Source organism: Xenopus tropicalis, chromosome 7, assembly GCF_000004195.4.
Source record: "Xenopus tropicalis strain Nigerian chromosome 7, UCB_Xtro_10.0, whole genome shotgun sequence".
NCBI classification, from domain to species: domain Eukaryota; kingdom Metazoa; phylum Chordata; class Amphibia; order Anura; family Pipidae; genus Xenopus; species Xenopus tropicalis.
In genome coordinates this window covers 2,818,819-2,827,227 of record NC_030683.2, presented here as the reverse complement: position 1 = coordinate 2,827,227, position 8,409 = coordinate 2,818,819, and positions in this window count along the sequence as shown.

Here is an 8,409-nt window from a genome sequence, read left to right as displayed (position 1 = left end):
TTTAATTGTTTGTGAGTCGTGTCACACCGTTCCATGTGTTATAGCTACACTATAGTAGTGGGGGGTGTTGGGTAGTCGCCCAGGAATCTATGGAGACACAAGGGATAGGAAGGTTGTAAGGAGTTTGTAAGTTATTTGGGGCTACTCAGTGAGTGGGTGGGGGCAGACATGATAAGGGAGCGGTCTGTGCTCTCTTGGATGAGTGGGGGAGGAGTCTAGTGGGAGAGATGGGAATTAGGCCTGTTAGTAGCAGGTTACGGTAGTCTAGTCGGGATAGGATGAGAGCATGCATGAGAGAGGCTTAACTCTTTGGCAATACTACATATTGAGGAATGAAAGGTTATGTTAATATGGTCAAAAAGGTAGAGGGAGGAGTTAATATAGTCAGAAAGAGAGGAAAGAGTTAATACGTCTGAGAGGGATGAGTCAGAAAAGCAGGGGCACTTCTCCTCTCACCACTGGGTGTCACTAGAGAGCAAAGGAACTGACCCTCCACCCCCAGATTGTCCTTTTTATATGAGACACAGGGCACTTTCCCCTCTCACCACTGGGTGTCACTAGAGCGCAAAGGAACTGACCCTTACCAGACTACCCTGTTTATATGAGACACAGGCACTTTCCCCTCTCACCACTGGGTGTCACTAGAGCACTAAGGGACTGACCTTCCCCAGATTGTCCTGTTTATTTGAGACACAGGGCACTTTCCCCTCTCACCACTGGGTGTCACTAGAGCGCTAAGGGACTGACCCTCCACCCCCCATATTGTCCTTTTTATATGAGACACAGGGCACTTTCCCCTCTCACCACTGGGTGTCACTAGAGAGCAAAGGGACTGACCTCCCTCCCCAGATTGTCCTGTTTATATGAGACATGGGGCACTTTCCCCTCTCACCACTGGGTGTCACTAGAGAGCAAAGGGACTGACCCTCCCCAGATTGTCCTTTTTATATGAGACACAGGGCACTTTCCCCTCTCACCACTGGGTGTCACTAGAGTGCAAAGGAACTGACCCTTACCAGACTACCCTGTTTATATGAGACACAGGCACTTTCCCCTCTCACCACTGGGTGTCACTAGAGCACTAAGGGACTGACCTTCCCCAGATTGTCCTGTTTATTTGAGACACAGGGCACTTTCCCCTCTCACCACTGGGTGTCACTAGAGCGCTAAGGGACTGACCCTCCACCCCCATATTGTCCTTTTTATATGAGACACAGGGCACTTTCCCCTCTCACCACTGGGTGTCACTAGAGAGCAAAGGGACTGACCTCCCTCCCCAGATTGTCCTGTTTATATGAGACATGGGGCACTTTCCCCTCTCACCACTGGGTGTCACTAGAGAGCAAAGGGACTGACCCTCCCCAGATTGCCCTGTTTATATGAGACACAGGGCAATTTCCCCTCTCACCACTGGGTGTCACTAGAGAGCAAAGGGACTGACCCTCCCCAGATTGTCCTGTTTATATGAGACACAGGGCACTTTCCCCTCTCACCACTGGGTGTCACTAGAGAGCAAAGGGACTGACCCTCCCCAGATTGCCCTGTTTATATGAGACACAGGGCACTTCCCCTCTCACCACTGGGTGTCACTAGAGAGCAAAGGGACTGACCCTCCACCCCCAGATTGTCCTGTTTATATGAAACATGGGGCACTTTCCCCTCTCACCACTGGGTGTCACTAGAGCGCTAAGGGACTGACCCTCCCCAGATTGCCCTGTTTATATGAGACACAGGGCGCTTTCCCCTTTCACCACTGGGTGTCTCTAGAGAGCAAAGGGACTGACCTCCCTCCCCAGATTGCCCTGTTTATATGAGACACAGGGCAATTTCCCCTCTCACCACTGGGTGTCACTAGAGAGCAAAGGAACTGACCCTCCACCCCCAGATTGTCCTTTTTATATGAGACACAGGGCACTTTCCCCTCTCACCACTGGGTGTCACTAGAGCGCAAAGGAACTGACCCTTACCAGACTACCCTGTTTATATGAGACACAGGCACTTTCCCCTCTCACCACTGGGTGTCACTAGAGCACTAAGGGACTGACCTTCCCCAGATTGTCCTGTTTATTTGAGACACAGGGCACTTTCCCCTCTCACCACTGGGTGTCACTAGAGCGCTAAGGGACTGACCCTCCACCCCCCATATTGTCCTTTTTATATGAGACACAGGGCACTTTCCCCTCTCACCACTGGGTGTCACTAGAGAGCAAAGGGACTGACCTCCCTCCCCAGATTGTCCTGTTTATATGAGACATGGGGCACTTTCCCCTCTCACCACTGGGTGTCACTAGAGAGCAAAGGGACTGACCCTCCCCAGATTGTCCTTTTTATATGAGACACAGGGCACTTTCCCCTCTCACCACTGGGTGTCACTAGAGTGCAAAGGAACTGACCCTTACCAGACTACCCTGTTTATATGAGACACAGGCACTTTCCCCTCTCACCACTGGGTGTCACTAGAGCACTAAGGGACTGACCTTCCCCAGATTGTCCTGTTTATTTGAGACACAGGGCACTTTCCCCTCTCACCACTGGGTGTCACTAGAGCGCTAAGGGACTGACCCTCCACCCCCATATTGTCCTTTTTATATGAGACACAGGGCACTTTCCCCTCTCACCACTGGGTGTCACTAGAGAGCAAAGGGACTGACCTCCCTCCCCAGATTGTCCTGTTTATATGAGACATGGGGCACTTTCCCCTCTCACCACTGGGTGTCACTAGAGAGCAAAGGGACTGACCCTCCCCAGATTGCCCTGTTTATATGAGACACAGGGCACTTTCCCCTCTCACCACTGGGTGTCACTAGAGAGCAAAGGGACTGACCCTCCCCAGATTGTCCTGTTTATATGAGACACAGGGCACTTTCCCCTCTCACCACTGGGTGTCACTAGAGAGCAAAGGGACTGACCCTCCCCAGATTGCCCTGTTTATATGAGACACAGGGCACTTCCCCTCTCACCACTGGGTGTCACTAGAGAGCAAAGGGACTGACCCTCCACCCCCAGATTGTCCTGTTTATATGAAACATGGGGCACTTTCCCCTCTCACCACTGGGTGTCACTAGAGCGCTAAGGGACTGACCCTCCCCAGATTGCCCTGTTTATATGAGACACAGGGCGCTTTCCCCTTTCACCACTGGGTGTCTCTAGAGAGCAAAGGGACTGACCTCCCTCCCCAGATTGCCCTGTTTATATGAGACACAGGGCAATTTCCCCTCTCACCACTGGGTGTCACTAGAGAGCAAAGGGACTGACCCTCCACCCCCAGATTGTCCTTTTTATATGAGACACAGGCACTTTCCCCTCTCACCACTGGGTGTCACTAGAGAGCAAAGGGACTGACCCTCCCCAGATTGCCCTGTTTATATGAGACACAGGGCACTTTCCCCTCTCACCACTGGGTGTCTCTAGAGAGCAAAGGGACTGACCTCCCTCCCCAGATTGCCCTGTTTATATGAGACACAGGGCACTTTCCCCTCTCACCACTGGGTGTCACTAGAGAGCAAAGGGACTGACCTCCCTCCCCAGATTGTACTTTTTATATGAGACACAGGGCACTTTCCCCTCTCACCACTGGGTGTCACTAGAGCGCTAAGGGAATGACCCTCCCCAGATTGCCCTGTTTATATGAGACACAGGGCAATTTCCCCTCTCACCACTGGGTGTCACTAGAGCGCTAAGGGACTGACCCCCCCCCCCCCCCCCCCCAGATTGCCCTGTGTGTGTGACAGGCAGAGATAATGGGCACACGTGGGGGGACAAATGGCTTTCCCCCCTCTCCCCCCTCCGGTGTTTCCTCCCTGACAGATGTGCCCAGAAGAACAACCCGAGAGAAAGCCATAAAGTGAGTTTACGGTGCAGCTGTTGGGCAGGGAGTTCGGCGCTTCATTTAGTAGAAATGGCCCCACAGGGCAGGGGTCAGGCAACTGATAGGCCGGTATCATATGGAGCAAAGTATTTCTACTGACTGAATGTCAAACAGCTACTAATTGGCCCTAATTGCTCCTGTAGGAGACTCATCCCCTGCGCTGATTGGCTGGGCCTTATTCCCAGGGGGGCGGGGAGATTAGGGAATCAGCTCAGTGACCCACTAATTAGTCAGAATCAGAAATTCACCAAATTGTATTATTTTCCATAGTTTAATTGTGCCCCCCCCCCCAGTTTCTATGTGTCTGGGGCCCCCAGTACAGAGCTAAGGAAGGGCCCCCCAGTACAGAGCTAAGGAAGGGCCCCCAGTACAGAGCTAAGGAAGGGGCCCCCCAGTACAGAGCTAAGGAAGGGCCCCCAGTACAGAGCTAAGGAAGGGCCCCCAGTACAGAGCTAAGGAAGGGCCCCCCAGTACAGAGCTAAGGAAGGGCCCCCCAGTACAGAGCTAAGGAAGGGCCCCCCAGTACAGAGCTAAGGAAGGGCCCCCCAGTACAGAGCTAAGGAAGGGCCCCAGTACAGAGCTAAGGAAGGGCCCCCCAGTACAGAGCTAAGGAAGGGCCCCCCAGTACAGAGCTAAGGAAGGAGCTAAGAAGGGCCCCCAGTACAGAGCTAAGGAAGGGCCCCCCAGTACAGAGCTAAGGAGGGCCCCCAGTACAGAGCTAGGAAGGGGCCCCCAGTACAGAGCTAAGGAAGGGCCCCCAGTACAGAGCTAAGGAAGGGCCCCCCAGTACAGAGCTAAGGAAGGGCCCCCAGTACAGAGCTAAGGAAGGGCCCCCAGTACAGAGCTAAGGAAGGGGCCCCCAGTACAGAGCTAAGGGAAGGGCCCCCCAGTACAGAGCTAAGGAAGGGCCCCCCAGTACAGAGCTAAGGAAGGGCCCCCCAGTACAGAGCTAAGGAAGGGGCCCCCAGTACAGAGCTAAGGAAGGGCCCCCAGTACAGAGCTAAGGAAGGGCCCCCCAGTACAGAGCTAAGGAAGGGGCCCCCAAGTACAGAGCTAAGGAAGGGGCCCCCAGTACAGAGCTAAGGAAGGGCCCCCAGTACAGAGCTAAGGAAGGGCCCCCAGTACAGAGCTAAGGAAGGGCCCCCAGTACAGAGCTAAGGAAGGGCCCCCCAGTACAGAGCTAAGGAAGGGCCCCCCAGTACAGAGCAAAGGAAGGGCCCCCAGTACAGAGCAAAGGAAGGGCCCCCAGTACAGAGCTAAGGAAGGGGCCCCCCAGTACAGAGCTAAGGAAGGGCCCCCCAGTACAGAGCTAAGGAAGGGCCCCCCAGTACAGAGCTAAGGAAGGGCCCCCAGTACAGAGCTAAGGAAGGGCCCCCCAGTACAGAGCTAAGGAAGGGCCCCCCAGTACAGAGCTAAGGAAGGGGCCCCCAGTACAGAGCTAAGGAAGGGGCCCCCCAGTACAGAGCTAAGGAAGGGCCCCCAGTACAGAGCTAAGGAAGGGGCCCCCCAGTACAGAGCTAAGGAAGGGCCCCCAGTACAGAGCTAAGGGAAGGGCCCCCAGTACAGAGCTAAGGAAGGCCCCCCAGTACAGAGCTAAGGAAGGGCCCCCAGTACAGAGCTAAGGAGGGCCCCCCAGTACAGAGCTAAGGAGGCCCCCCAGTACAGAGCTAAGGAAGGGGCCCCGTACAGAGCTAAGGAAGGGCCCCCAGTTACAGAGCTAAGGAAGGGGCCCCCAGTACAGAGCTAAGGAAGGGCCGCCCCAGTACAGAGCTAAGGAAGGGGCCCCAGTCAAGAGCTAAGGAAGGGGCCCCAGTACAGAGCTAAGGAAGGGCCCCCAGTACAGAGCTAAGGAAGGGCCCCCAGTACAGAGCTAAGGAAGGGCCCCCCAGTACAGAGCTAAGGAAGGGCCCCCAGTACAGAGCTAAGGAAGGGGCCCCCAGTACAGAGCTAAGGAAGGGCCCCCAGTACAGAGCTAAGGAAGGGCCCCCAGTACAGAGCTAAGGAAGGGCCCCCAGTACAGAGCTAAGGAAGGGGCCCCCAGTACAGAGCTAAGGAAGGGCCCCCAGTACAGAGCTAAGGAAGGGCCCCCAGTACAGAGCTAAGGAAGGGGCCCCCCAGTACAGAGCTAAGGAAGGGGCCCCCAGTACAGAGCTAAGGAAGGGGCCCCCAGTACAGAGCTAAGGAAGGGCCCCCCAGTACAGAGCTAAGGAAGGGCCCCCAGTACAGAGCTAAGGAAGGGCCCCCAGTACAGAGCTAAGGAAGGGCCCCCCAGTACAGAGCTAAGGAAGGGGCCCCCAGTACAGAGCTAAGGAAGGGCCCCCCAGTACAGAGCTAAGGAAGGGCCCCCAGTACAGAGCTAAGGAAGGGCCCCCAGTACAGAGTAAGGAAGGGCCCCCAGTACAGAGCTAAGGAAGGGCCCCCCAGTACAGAGCTAAGGAAGGGCCCCCAGTACAGAGCTAAGGAAGGGGCCCCCAGTACAGAGCTAAGGAAGGGCCCCCCAGTACAGAGCTAAGGAAGGGGCCCCCCAGTACAGAGCTAAGGAAGGGGCCCCCCAGTACAGAGCTAAGGAAGGGCCCCCAGTACAGAGCTAAGGAAGGGCCCCCCAGTACAGAGCAAAGGAAGGGGCCCCCAGTACAGAGCTAAGGAAGGGCCCCGGATTGTGGGGACTGATCCTATTGGCCGGCTGCGGCTCGACTGTCAGTTCCTTTGCATCTGAAATGAAGGTTTTGCTCAGCAGCGATCTGATTGGTGGATTCTCCTGTCTCAGTCATTATGTTTTTGGAGAAGTTTCCGGAGGGTTTATATTCCCTTTAAATGCCCACACTGGGGGCCATTCCGTGAGTTCCCGGCGCACAATGAGCCCCATTGTCCTGTGGGCCAATCACACGCCGGGAATGCGGTTGGTCATGGAAAGTAACAGTGGGAGGAGCAGTTTTATGAGGAGCCCCCGACGGAGCAGTCACGCAGCTCAACCGCTGTCTCTTGCTGGGCCCCCAGAGATCTCACAAGTCCACGCTTTAGTGACAGCAGGGGCCTTGGCAACTGGGCTAGCGCTCTATATTGGGCAAAGCAGCAGTCACAGTGACCAACATAAGGGCAAGTAATGTACCTGTGGCTCCTGCACTTCCCTGGCATTCCTACAGGTGGCGCAGCCTGGGGACTGTTGTGCTACAGCGTGAAGAATAGGGGCCACAGGGTGCAGAGAACATGGGCCACAGGGTGCAGAGAACAGGGGCCACAGGGTGCAGAGTACAGGGGCCACAGGGTGCAGAGAACAAGGGCCACAGGGTGCAGAGAACAGGGGCCACAGGGTGCAGAGAACAAGGGCCACAGGGTGCAGAGAACAGGGGCCACAGGGTGCAGAGAACAGGGGCCACAGGGTGCAGAGAACAGGGGCCACAGGGTGCAGAGAACAGGGGCCACAGGGTGCAGAGAACAGGGGCCACAGGGTGCAGAGAACAGGGGCCACAGGGTGCAGAGTACAGGGGCCACAGGGTGCAGAGAACAGGGGCCACAGGGTGCAGAGTACAGGGGCCACAGGGTGCAGAGAACATGGGCCACAGGGTGCAGAGAACAGGGGCCACAGGGTGCAGAGAACAGGGGCCACAGGGTGCAGAGTACAGGGGCCACAGGGTGCAGAGTACAGGGGCCACAAGGTGCAGAGAACAGGGGCCACAGGGTGCAGAGTACAGGGGCCACAAGGTGCAGAGAACAGGGGCCACAGGGTGCAGAGAACAGGGGCCACAGGGTGCAGAGTACAGGGGCCACAGGGTGCAGAGAACAAGGGCCACAGGGTGCAGAGAACAGGGGCCACAGGGTGCAGAGAACAAGGGCCACAGGGTGCAGAGAACAGGGGCCACAGGGTGCAGAGAACAAGGGCCACAGGGTGCAGAGAACAGGGGCCACAGGGTGCAGAGAATAGGGGCCACAGGGTGCAGAGTACAGGGGCCACAGGGTGCAGAGTACAGGGGCCACAAGGTGCAGAGAACAGGGGCCACAGGGTGCAGAGTACAGGGGCCACAGGGTGCAAGCAAGGGGACACACACCCCACTAACCTGGGGGCCCCCCCACAGCCTCTCTCTGTGCAATAACTGCACCCCCCGCACAGACGCCCGGCCCCTCATTTCAATCAAACAGAAGAACATGACGTACCGGGCGGATATTTCATTTTATTTGAGGTCATTTTCTCCTCTCTCTGCTCCCATTGCTGTTGGGCCGCAGCCATTGGCTCACTGTTACTGTGGGCGGGGCTATGCAGCAGTCCGGACTGCCCGGCCCAAATGGACTAAACCATCACAGGGAGTTTCCCCTTGTATTTTGTGTAATGGCACAAGGGCCCCCCCCCCCAGGCTACATAGTTATTAGAGATCAGAGGGGCCCCACACTCTCACTGAACCCCTGCACCTCACAAACCTGCACCCCAATATCTCCCTGCACTTACCCAGCGATAGGGAAGAATTTAGCGGGACTGGGCGGGGGGGCCTGACTGATGTTTGAATCTCCCCACCCCCCAATGTGGCTCCTTTCCCCCTGTTTCTAAC